Source organism: Cryptomeria japonica, chromosome 10 (genome assembly GCF_030272615.1).
Source record: "Cryptomeria japonica chromosome 10, Sugi_1.0, whole genome shotgun sequence".
Lineage (NCBI taxonomy): Eukaryota > Viridiplantae > Streptophyta > Pinopsida > Cupressales > Cupressaceae > Cryptomeria > Cryptomeria japonica.
In genome coordinates, this window is record NC_081414.1 from 477,500,422 (window position 1) to 477,511,429 (window position 11,008).

Below are 11,008 nucleotides of genomic sequence, written 5' to 3' on the forward strand. Positions count from 1 at the left end.
TTTTCCCTTTACCGAGTTTTCCACGTACAAATCATGGTGTTATGTGTTATGGATGGTTGGTAATTGTTCTATGATTTATGTTTACGCTTAACTGTTATATCTACTATTTCGGTATTTGGTTTATGCATTCCAGTAAAAGGTTTTGTGTGCTTAAAGTTGTATAATCTATTGACAACTTATTCACCTCCCCCCCCCCTCTCAATTGTCCACCGGTTATCCTAATAATTGGTATCAGAGCTTGGTCCTCTTTGCAGAAGCTTAACTACTTGAGGAAGATCCTATGGCAACTATTAGTTCAACTGCATCTATTTTCCAGAGAGAAACCCCTAAGCTTGAATCAACAAATTATAGGGTATGAAGATTCAAATGGAAACTCATTTGAGATGTATTGGGAAAGAGATTTGGGAGGTCACGGAGAAAGGTTATACTCCTCATAATCTGGCATCTGGCAATCCTCCTCTAACAACCTTGGATAAGGACATTGAGAATGATTGTAGAGCTAGAGAAGCACTCTTAAGTGCACTTTCTGATCAACAAATTATGGGATTAACTAACCAATCATCTGTGAAGGCTTTATGGGATAATTTGGAGGCTCTGAATGAAGGTAACCCTATTGTTAAAATTGCTAAACTTGATGGTTACCGGGTGAGGTATGAGAATTTGAAGATGGAAGAAGATGAAATGATTACTGCTTTTATGGAAAGAGTTAATGAAATTGTTATGGGAATTCGGTGTTGTGGTGGATCTCTGAGTGAAGATGAGATTGTTTCTAAAGTATTGAGAGCTTTTCCATTGGCTTACAAGATGAAGGCTAATACAATTAATGAGCTAAGAACAATGGCTAACACTTTTGTTAACATGGATACTTTGGTTGGAAAATTATTTGCTTTTGAGCTTGAAGAATTTGGTCCTCAAGTAGCTGCAAAGACTGAATCTACTTTTCACACATCTTCATCATCAATTGACAAGAGTGATTGGAAGCTTTATATGTGAAGGAACTGGAGGAAATGAAGAAAGAAGATGATGAGTTTGAGCAACTTGACATCCTATTTTCTACAAGAGTACCTAAAGGTCTAGCAGGAAGTAAATATGAAGGAAAATCACCTTTCAAATGTTTTGCATGTAATAAGATAGGTCGTTTTGCATCTAGATGTCCTGAAAGGAATTCAAGATTTGAAGAGAAAGCTAGAAGATCTTTTAGGCCTAACCATGATTATCAAAACAAGCATAAGTATAGGAGAAACAAAGAAAAATCATGTTACTATGCGGATGAGGAAGGTGTGATTGATTTTGATAATGAACCGACACAAGATTTAGTTAGTGGATCCAATAGTGGAAAGGAATGGGTATTTTTGGCTATCAAGGAAGATGCTTTGACACCTGTTGTTCAAAATGAGGAAAAGACCCTTGCTGCTAAAATTGAAGACAAGGATGAATGGGTGATAGATAGTGGTTGTTCACATCATATTACTGGAGATAAAAGGAAGTTTTTATCTTTGCAATAATTTAATGGTGGTCTGGTTAGATTTGGAGATGACAAAGCATGTATGATCAATAGAAGAGGAACTATATCATTGGATGGTAAGCATAACACTGGTAATGTTTATTATGTTGAAGGTTTAAGGCATAATATTTTGAGTGTAGGACAGTTGGTGGATAAAGGATTTCAATTACAATTCAAGGATGGAAAATGCAAAATCATTAACAGATCTAGTTTGGAGATTGCAACCAATACACAGACTAAAGGTAACATCTTTCATTTGAACTCCGGTGAGAAGACATGTTTGATTGCACAAGTTGATGAGAGTTGGTTATGGCATAAGAGGTTGTGTCATGTGAATTTTGATTGCATTTTAAAGATCAGTTCAACTAAGGTTGTTAGAGATATACCTAATATTGTGAAGCCCTGTAATCCGGTATGTAAGGAACGTCAAATGGGAAAGCAAGTCAACACTTCTTTTAAGAGTATACAAGACAAATCTAATGATGTTCTTGATCTTATTCGTACTGATTTGTGTGGTCCTACTAGAATAAAGATTTTTCAGGGTGATAGACATTTCATGCTAATCATTGATGACTATTCTAGAATGACGTGGGTTACTTTTCTAAGGGAGAAATCTGAAGCTTTTGAAAAGTTTAAGATCTTTAAAGATAAAGTTGAGACAGAGACAAGGTTGAAGATTAAATGCTTAAGGTCAGATCAGGGTGGTGAATTTACATCTGATGAATTTAACAGTTATTGTGAGAAGCATGGGATAAGGAGATAGTTGTCTGCTCCTCAGACACCTTAGTAGAAGGGTGTTGTGGAAAGAAAGAACAAAACTATCTTGGATGTGGATAGAACTATGATGATGGAAGCTAACTTGCCTCATATATATTGGAGAGAAGCCGTGAGCATGATTGTATACACATTTAACAGAGTTCATATTAAAGGAGACATCGGTAAGGCACCTTATGAGTTATGGTTTGGTCATACACCTACAATTAAGTATTTTAGAATCTTTGGTAGTAAATGCTATATCAAAAGAGATGATTCCATTGGAAAGTTTGACCCTAGATGTGATGAAGGGATATTTCTTGGTTATTCTAATGAAAGCAAAGCATATAGATGTTATAACAAAAGATTGCAGATAATTGTGGAGAGTACTAATGCCAAGGTGGATGAGTTGTACAAAGGTCAAATCAGAACTTATGAGAGAGAACTGGAAGTGGAGATGATCATAATTGAACTGGTAGCACCTGTACCGGAATAAAATGTTGAACCATTTACCCCGACAATATCAGAAAATTCAACAGTAGCTGAAGATCAGAGCAGAGGAACAAAAACTCAGAAGACTCCAAGGTATGCAAGGTTAAATCATTCAGAAGATCAGATCATTGGAGACAAGAACAAATGAGTAATGAAAAGAAGAAGGTTGTCAACTGGTGAGGTATGTTTAATTTCTCAAGATGAACCAACATAAGTTATTGAAGCTCGTAAAGATGAATGTTGAATGAGAGCTATGGAAGAGGAATTAGATCAGATTGAGAAGAGAAACACATGGACTTTAGTTCCTCAACCTAAAAATAAGAATGTTATTGGAACTAAATGGGTTTTTAGGAATAAATTGAATGAGGATGGACAAGTTGTGAGGAATAAGGCTAGATTGGTATGTAAAGGATATTCTCAAAAGGAAGGAATTGATTATGATGAGACTTTTGCTCTGGTAGCTAGGATTGAAGCTATGAGATTATTTCTTGCTTATGTTGCCCATAAGAAATACAAGGTTTATCAGATGGATGTTAAGTGTGCATTTTTTAATGGAGATATTGAAGAGGAAGTTTACACTGAGAAAATTGATGGATTTTTACTTTCAAATGACAAAAACATGGTTTGCAGGTTAAGGAAACCTTTATATGGATTGAAACAAGCCCCTAGAGCTTGGTATGCTAGATTGGACAAATATCTTTTGAAGCTTTGTTTCACTAAAGGTAATGCTGATTGTAACTTATATTATACAATTAATGATGATGCCATATTGATTGTTGAGGTCTTTGTTGATGATATCATTTTTGGAGGTGAGGATAAGTTACGTATGAAATTCTTTGAAAATATGAAGAATGAATTTGAGATGTCTATGATTGGGGAGATGAAATTTTTCTTAGGTTTGCAAATTACTCAGAATGATAAAGGTATTTTCATCTGTCAAACTAAGTATGCTAGAGAGTTGTTGAAGAAATTTGGTATGGAAAATTCCAAACCGGTTGGTATCCCTATGGTTACAAGTGAGAAATTGACAAAGAATGATGCATCAACTCCGATAAATCCTACAAGGTATAAATCTATGATTTGAGGTTTTTTATATCTGACTCGGACTAGACCGGATATAATGAATGCAATTTGTATTGTATCAAGATATCAGAGTGATCCTAGAGAGAATCATGAGAGTGTAGTGAAAAGGATTTTTGAGGTATTTGCAAGGAACAATTGAGTATGGTTTGTGGTATCCTAAAAATGATGACTTTACACTATGCGCATATACAAATGTTGACTGGGCTAGAGATGTTGATGACCGGAAGAGAACATCTGGTGGAGCTTTCTTTCTTGGAAAGAAACTTGTTTCATGGATCAACAAGAAACATTCATGTACTTCTTTATCTACTATTGAAGATGAGTATGTTGTTGTTGCTACTAATTGTACACAAGTTCTATGGATGAAGCAAATGTTGAAGGATATAAGGGTGGATTGTAATGAACTGGTAGTTATTCACTGTGATAACTCTGCTGCTATTGCCATATCAAAGAATCTGGTATTTCATTCTAAGACTAAGCACATTTCTATCAAGTATAATTTTCTGAAGGAGAAGGTGGAAGCAAATGAAGTCAGACTGGTTTATGTGAACACTAAAGAATAGATTGCATATATCTTCACTAGACCTTTGCCTATGGAATCATTTGAGTACTTCAGAGATAGATTGGGAGTTTCTACGCCTCTGGTATAAACTTGAGCGATGTTGATTGGCATCAATCTAGCATGTATTATCAAAACTATCATTCATTCCTAATCGATGTGTTGGTGCTACTACTCAGGGGGAGTAGTCAGCTATGTGGTTCAGAGGTTTTATGACTTTTCTTTGATGTTTTATGTCATATTTATGGCATTGATATCAAAGGGGGAGATATATTTATGTGAAAAACAGAGCTTAACAAGGATATCATTCATAGGGGGAGTTTGGTCTGTTGGTTCAAAACTTCATTGTCATATCATTTTGGGGAGATTGTTGGATGTCTTCCTTTGGGGGAGACTTGTTTGGCACTTCTTGGCACTTGGATGTTTTTCACATCTAGTGTTGCCATCAATGCCAAAGGGGGAGATTGTTGGCAATTTGGAGGAATTGATTATGTGTTGCATTGATGTTTGTCATTGATGTCAACACTAGTTGTTTTGTTATCTACCGACTTCCGATAGAGTGGTTGGTCTTTGATGTTGATCTGGAGATTTGTCTCTAGTTTTAGTCTGACTATTGGAATCGGTTTGGATTGGTTATTCATGTGTTCTTGATGTGTATCACATTCAGTTGGTTCAGGATTTGATGATCTGGATGCTATCATATGTTCTAGTAAGCCTTTTGGTTACCGGTAAGGGTTTTACTGACAACGCTTTGATGAAGATCTTTTGATGAATCTGATAAGTGGTGTTGGTGCAGATTCTAGAAGGTTATCAGGATGCTGATGATTATCATGTTCGTGTTTTAGTTGTTCGTGGTGTTTCATTTGGCTTATGGCGACCTATTTTAGGTCTGGTGGTTATTTTGTTAGGTTATGGACCGGTTTATGTAACGTGTTGGTTGATGCTCCCGATGCATCACCAGTTGGATTTATTGTTTGCTTTATGTTGTTTTGATCTTAGGCTGACTTGGTTTATCATTGGTTTGCGAGATTATGTAATGGATCTATTGTATTATCTTTTAGGTGGCAGACCTAATTGTTTAGGTCCTGAGTTGGTATAAATATAATGTAAGATCTCTGTAGATCATATATATATGTGGTAGGAAAAGGTTATGGGATTATCTGTGTGCGGATAAAGTTGTAATCATATGCAAAGTTTTTGGTCGATCATAGGTGATTGAATTGGGTTTGTAAAAGAGGTTTAAGACCTTTGGTATTGAGCTTAACCAGAATTTTACTCAGGCATAGGAGATGCTATTGTTGCAGTTCATTCATCTTTCCAGATTATAGTCTGGATTTCTTTGTAGTCAGTGTAACTCCTTTTGTGATGAGAAGTACCCTCTAGGTTGTTGGCCTTCTTGCATGTGCAAGCCCCTCTTATTGTAATCACATACTTTCTACATAAGTATTATTTGACTGTGGGTAGGCTTCCTGCCGTGGTTTTTCCCTTTACCGGGTTTTTTTTTACAAATCATGGTGTTATGTGTTATGGATGGTTGGTAATTGTTCCATGATTTATGTTTATGTTTAATTGTTATATCTTCTATTCCGGTATTTGGTTTATGCATTCCGGTAAAAGGTTTGTGTGCTTAAAGTTGTATAATCTGTTGACAACTGATTCACCCCCCCCCCCCCCCCCCCTCACAGTTGTCCACCGGTTATCCTAACACATCTTCCCTTGCACCTCAATCCACCCTCATTCCTTCTCTATCACTCCCTAAGTTACTGCAATATTATCACCAGATGAAGCCCCATTACTCTCCATCACACACTATAAACCAACATGGCTACTAACTATATTCATCACAAAGCTACAATCCACATGTAATGTCCCTATTCTTTGTCACCAACTCCTTTGAAGATTTTGAAGCCGAGGACACCAAACTTTGCATGCCCTTAGCTTTTATGTCAACCTCCTTTCTAACAACTCCCATTCCTAACTTTTCCTTAACAACTTTATCCTTTTTCTTACCATTTCCCTCCTTCTGTATGATAGTTTCTTCCTTCTCCACCAAATAATGATGGGGGAGACCTCCCTCCACTAGGTAGCCTATCTATTCTATTTATGCTTGACACATTTAGCAACCAAAAGCCCAATTCGATAACATTTTTTGCATCTAAAGGGGATACTTTCATAATCCACCAACTGCACCCAAATCCCTTACCTATATTCAAAGATAAATTTGTAGGAGGGGATTTTGGGATGTCCATCTCTACCTAAGATTCATGCATAAGTAGTATAAAAATACCTTAGAGAGCTCTCATCCACTCCCAAAAATTTCGCTAAAGTATTTCTTATAGCTTTAAAACATGATTCATACTAGAACTGTAACGTCAAGTTTGGCAATCTTACCCATATAGGGATTTTATCGAATGACTGGGTTGAAGGTTGGGTACCATGATTTCAAGAAGAGTATGTGTTTCTCCTCCCATCCCCGAAGAGACTCATAAATGATCTCTTCTTGTCCTTCTCATTATTAAACACCACTACAAAAAAATCATGTGCTCCACGGTAGATTTGGACATCTCCCTCTAGAATGGGGCTTTAACACTCAGTAATCCGTTTATGTAAATTTTCCAAACTCAGCCAAAAACCTTAAAACCCACCAATCAAACCCATCTCAACAAAATTTAGTTTGTTCTCCTTTACTTCAATAGAGGTCTAAACATCAAAACCCACCATTGTCCAAGGTCAAGTGCAACATTACCTTGAGAAAAGGGGAAACCTGCACCTTTGGAACCCCCTCTCCAACAATCCTCCACGCCTAGAAAACCCTTTTTTGCCTCATTCTCAAATTTCTTGTGTGCATCCTGCTATTCCATTCTCCTCCGAATAGATTTACTGTCGTTGTGAAAGGTAGAAGCGCCATCGTTAGCATCATCTCCTAGCAAAGATCCATCATTGGGAGGATGAAAACTATCTACAAAAGTAGAATGAAAGTCATGCCCAAAACCATACACTGAATCATGAGAAGGTGTCAAAATTACAAAAGGCCTTTGCCATTTTTGGTAGACATCTCTGCTACATTGAGAAATTGTAGAAACCCTACAGGTCATAAAAATTCATAGTGGCGACATCACATCAACTATCCCAATGCCACTTATAGAAAATATAGCATATTAAATACATCTATAGATCACAAATTGATTGATCAAACTTTATTATATTTTTATGGACTCCAAACTTTTGTTACCCATAAAAAAATATTAGAACAAAATTTTTATTAAATACAATAAAGATAAAACCATGTAAATATAAATGTGTAGCAAAAAATGACTGAAAATAAGATTGATCATATACTAAATACTTCCAAAAAAAACCTAGATAGAATGTTTTTTTGTTTTGAAAATGCCCACTTATGCTTCTAATATTTATTGGTGTGCAATACTAAGCTTTGCAACATAAGTAATCCACTTTTAAAGTTAGGAATGAGAATCCTAGAAATAATTTTGTGAATCTACCACCTCTAAATTTTTGAAATAGATAAGCTTACATCTATCTACATTTTATTCTAAGAATCAATCCTAGAAATTAGAGTTAGAACCTTTGCTACTATTCTCTCTTACATTGATAAATAGTATTGTATGCCAATTATATATTTACGAAGAAGATTAAGGGTATATATATGCAAAGAATTATAATTTTTTATATGAAATTCACCTCCTTAACCCCACTCACCCACATGAAAATCTCAATGTAATGAATTACAACTTCATTTTCATTATATTCAAATTTGGAGAGATTCTTCCCAAACAAGGAAAATTTCCAAATGGAGCCATCATTTGCACAACATTTACAAAGAAAATCTTTAAATTTTTTTTCCTTCAAAACACAAAAAATATTCAAAAGAAAAAGAAAGTTAATTTTTTCCAAATCTTATTAGTGACTGGTTTGTTACCTATTTGGCAAAGAAGATTTCAATGTTCAAATCTATCTTGGGGGTAACAATTACTAGTTTCATTGATAGGAACTATCATTATGTAACACAAGAGAGAATTAAGAAAAAAAATGTTTTAAAAAAGATCAATTTCTATGAGAACTATATATAGAAGCTCCCTGCAAAATTAATCACTTTATTTTATTGTCAATGTATCAAATTGCACTAATCTTCTTGGATCCAACTGGATTTGGAGGTTTTGACCCTCTTTAAATTTTTTTCGAGTTTTCTGAATCCCAAATTAAGAAAGTATTTTTCATCTTCTATTTTATTAGATTGCATATTTTATAGGAGTTTTACAATACCTCTACTTCTCTTTGAGATCTAACAATGGAGGATGTCACCGTTAGACTCAAAGACAAAGAAGGAGGAAATGTAACTTGACCATAAGGTTGCCATGGGATGTGAAGAATGATGTTGCTCTTCTTCTCTAGCCTCAATTGACATTTCTTTGTTTGTGCAAGTATAATGCACCAGAGGAAATAATGGATACTCACTTGATTCTAACAAACCCTTCATTACTTGATAAGGATTAAAAAAAATGAAAAATGTAATCTACTACAAACATTGCCCATGACATTAGAGGATTTAAAAAATACAGTATATGGAGAAATTATTTACAAATAGAACCACACAAGAAAAATAATAAATATGGACTCCCTAGGTTCAAAGCCAAAATATGCATATTAATTTTTTTTTTTAAAACAACAAAAATAAATTGGGTCGTCATTAAAACCTATTCATTAAATATGTCAAACCTACAACATTTTATTAAAACCTTGTTTTTATGCACTCTAACATTGAAATATACTTTATATAAAATGTAACAATACTAGCTGCAAAATCTTAGAATTTTTTTGATAAACTTAAATATTTTTTTGAGTTAAGACTCCAAACTAGATTTATTTGCACTTGTTTATTGCAACACTTTTCTTGTTGCATTTCTTCAAGTTACAAACCATCATCATCAACAAAACTAATATTATGGTTTGATAATACTTGATTGAAAAATGTAAAGTTGAATGCAATTATAAATAGAGGGGGGGAGTGGGTCAAATACAAGATTGAATTCACACCCAATCATCTTACTAAAATTGAATACACGACTAATTAATTTTCTCAATCAAAGAAGTGAACCCAATAGTTTTTCCAAGCAATTAACACAACATGTGGGTCTTCACAAAAAAATGTTCTAAATCTAAACAAATTAGGTTTTTGCAATAAGAGATCCTCCAAGATATACCCAATGAAAACAAATCTACAAAATTGAATCTATGAATATTGAAAAAAAATTTCATAGGCATTTAGGTGCTATTAGACAGTTTAAAATTGTAACAAAATTCGAGGATCGACACATAATGAAAAAAAACCCTAAACAATCATGAATTGAATTTGAGTTCATCCATATAAATAGATTCTTCGAGATTCTAGTAAATCTGTAATTGAGATAAAGGGTTCAAAACCTCGATTGATGAATCTCTGAAAGAAACAAAAAAATGTGTCTTCCTTTGTGATACATAATCGAAGGTCCCACCCCGTAACACACAAATACAAAATTGAGGGGAAAAATCCTCAAAGAACACAATTCTGGGCAACAAAATTGAACGAAAACATTACAAAAGTAGTTGATTAAAGAAGTAGTTCAAAGTAATAATCACAACTACACATAAACGACCATAAAACCCAAACATTGAAACTATAAAACAAATTTTTGATAGTAATTTCATTAAAAAAAAGTTCAAGCAAGAGAATAAACCATACCTTAGATGAGAGAGAAAGAGAGATAGAAATGAACTACTAAAAGAAAATGCTTCTGCCTCAGGGTTCGTTTGTAAAATGTTTATAATGCTGATTGACAAAATGACATCATCCTTGACAATATTTGTACATAAAGAAAGTTGTTCATTGTAACATGTCTTGAATTCAACATTGGTACATGCAAATACCCAAGTTGGAACAACCTTCTCCGTGCCATTGTTTGAGGAAATGAACTCCCCTTCATCACCATACCAACATACCTACATCAATGGACTTCCATCTTCAACCAAAAGCTCACAATGAATGTTTATTTGTTCCCGTTTGAAAATAACTAAACGATTGACCATCAGTAAATATTGAGAATAAGTTTAATAAAATGATTATCTACAGTTAAACATGAACAACTACGATTAAAATTAACCCCGATATTTATGCAAATCTTGATTTTTTTGTATTAATCATCCATATTGGTAGAATTTTTTTAGCCAATTAGATTGAAGAAAAAGAATAAATTCAAATATGTTTTGTTAAAGAAATTGCAATTGTACTTTAGTTAAACAAATATTCTTTGAATAGGGAAATAAATCTGTATTAATAACGAGTTAAATACAATGCATTACCTATATTTTTATGGCAGGAACTAAAAATATAAATAACATGTTTAGCTTAAAAGTACAAATATTAACTTTCTAATAATCATTTTTTTAAAATAAAAATAATAATCACTTTTGATTGGTACAAAACAATTGATTAATTGAATGCACAAATAATAATAATAACTAAATTTACTTTTTATTTTTTAAATAAATTTATCAATTTAAATTACAAATTGATTTTTTAATTTATATTTTAAACTATCAATTTAATTTACAAATTGGTTTCT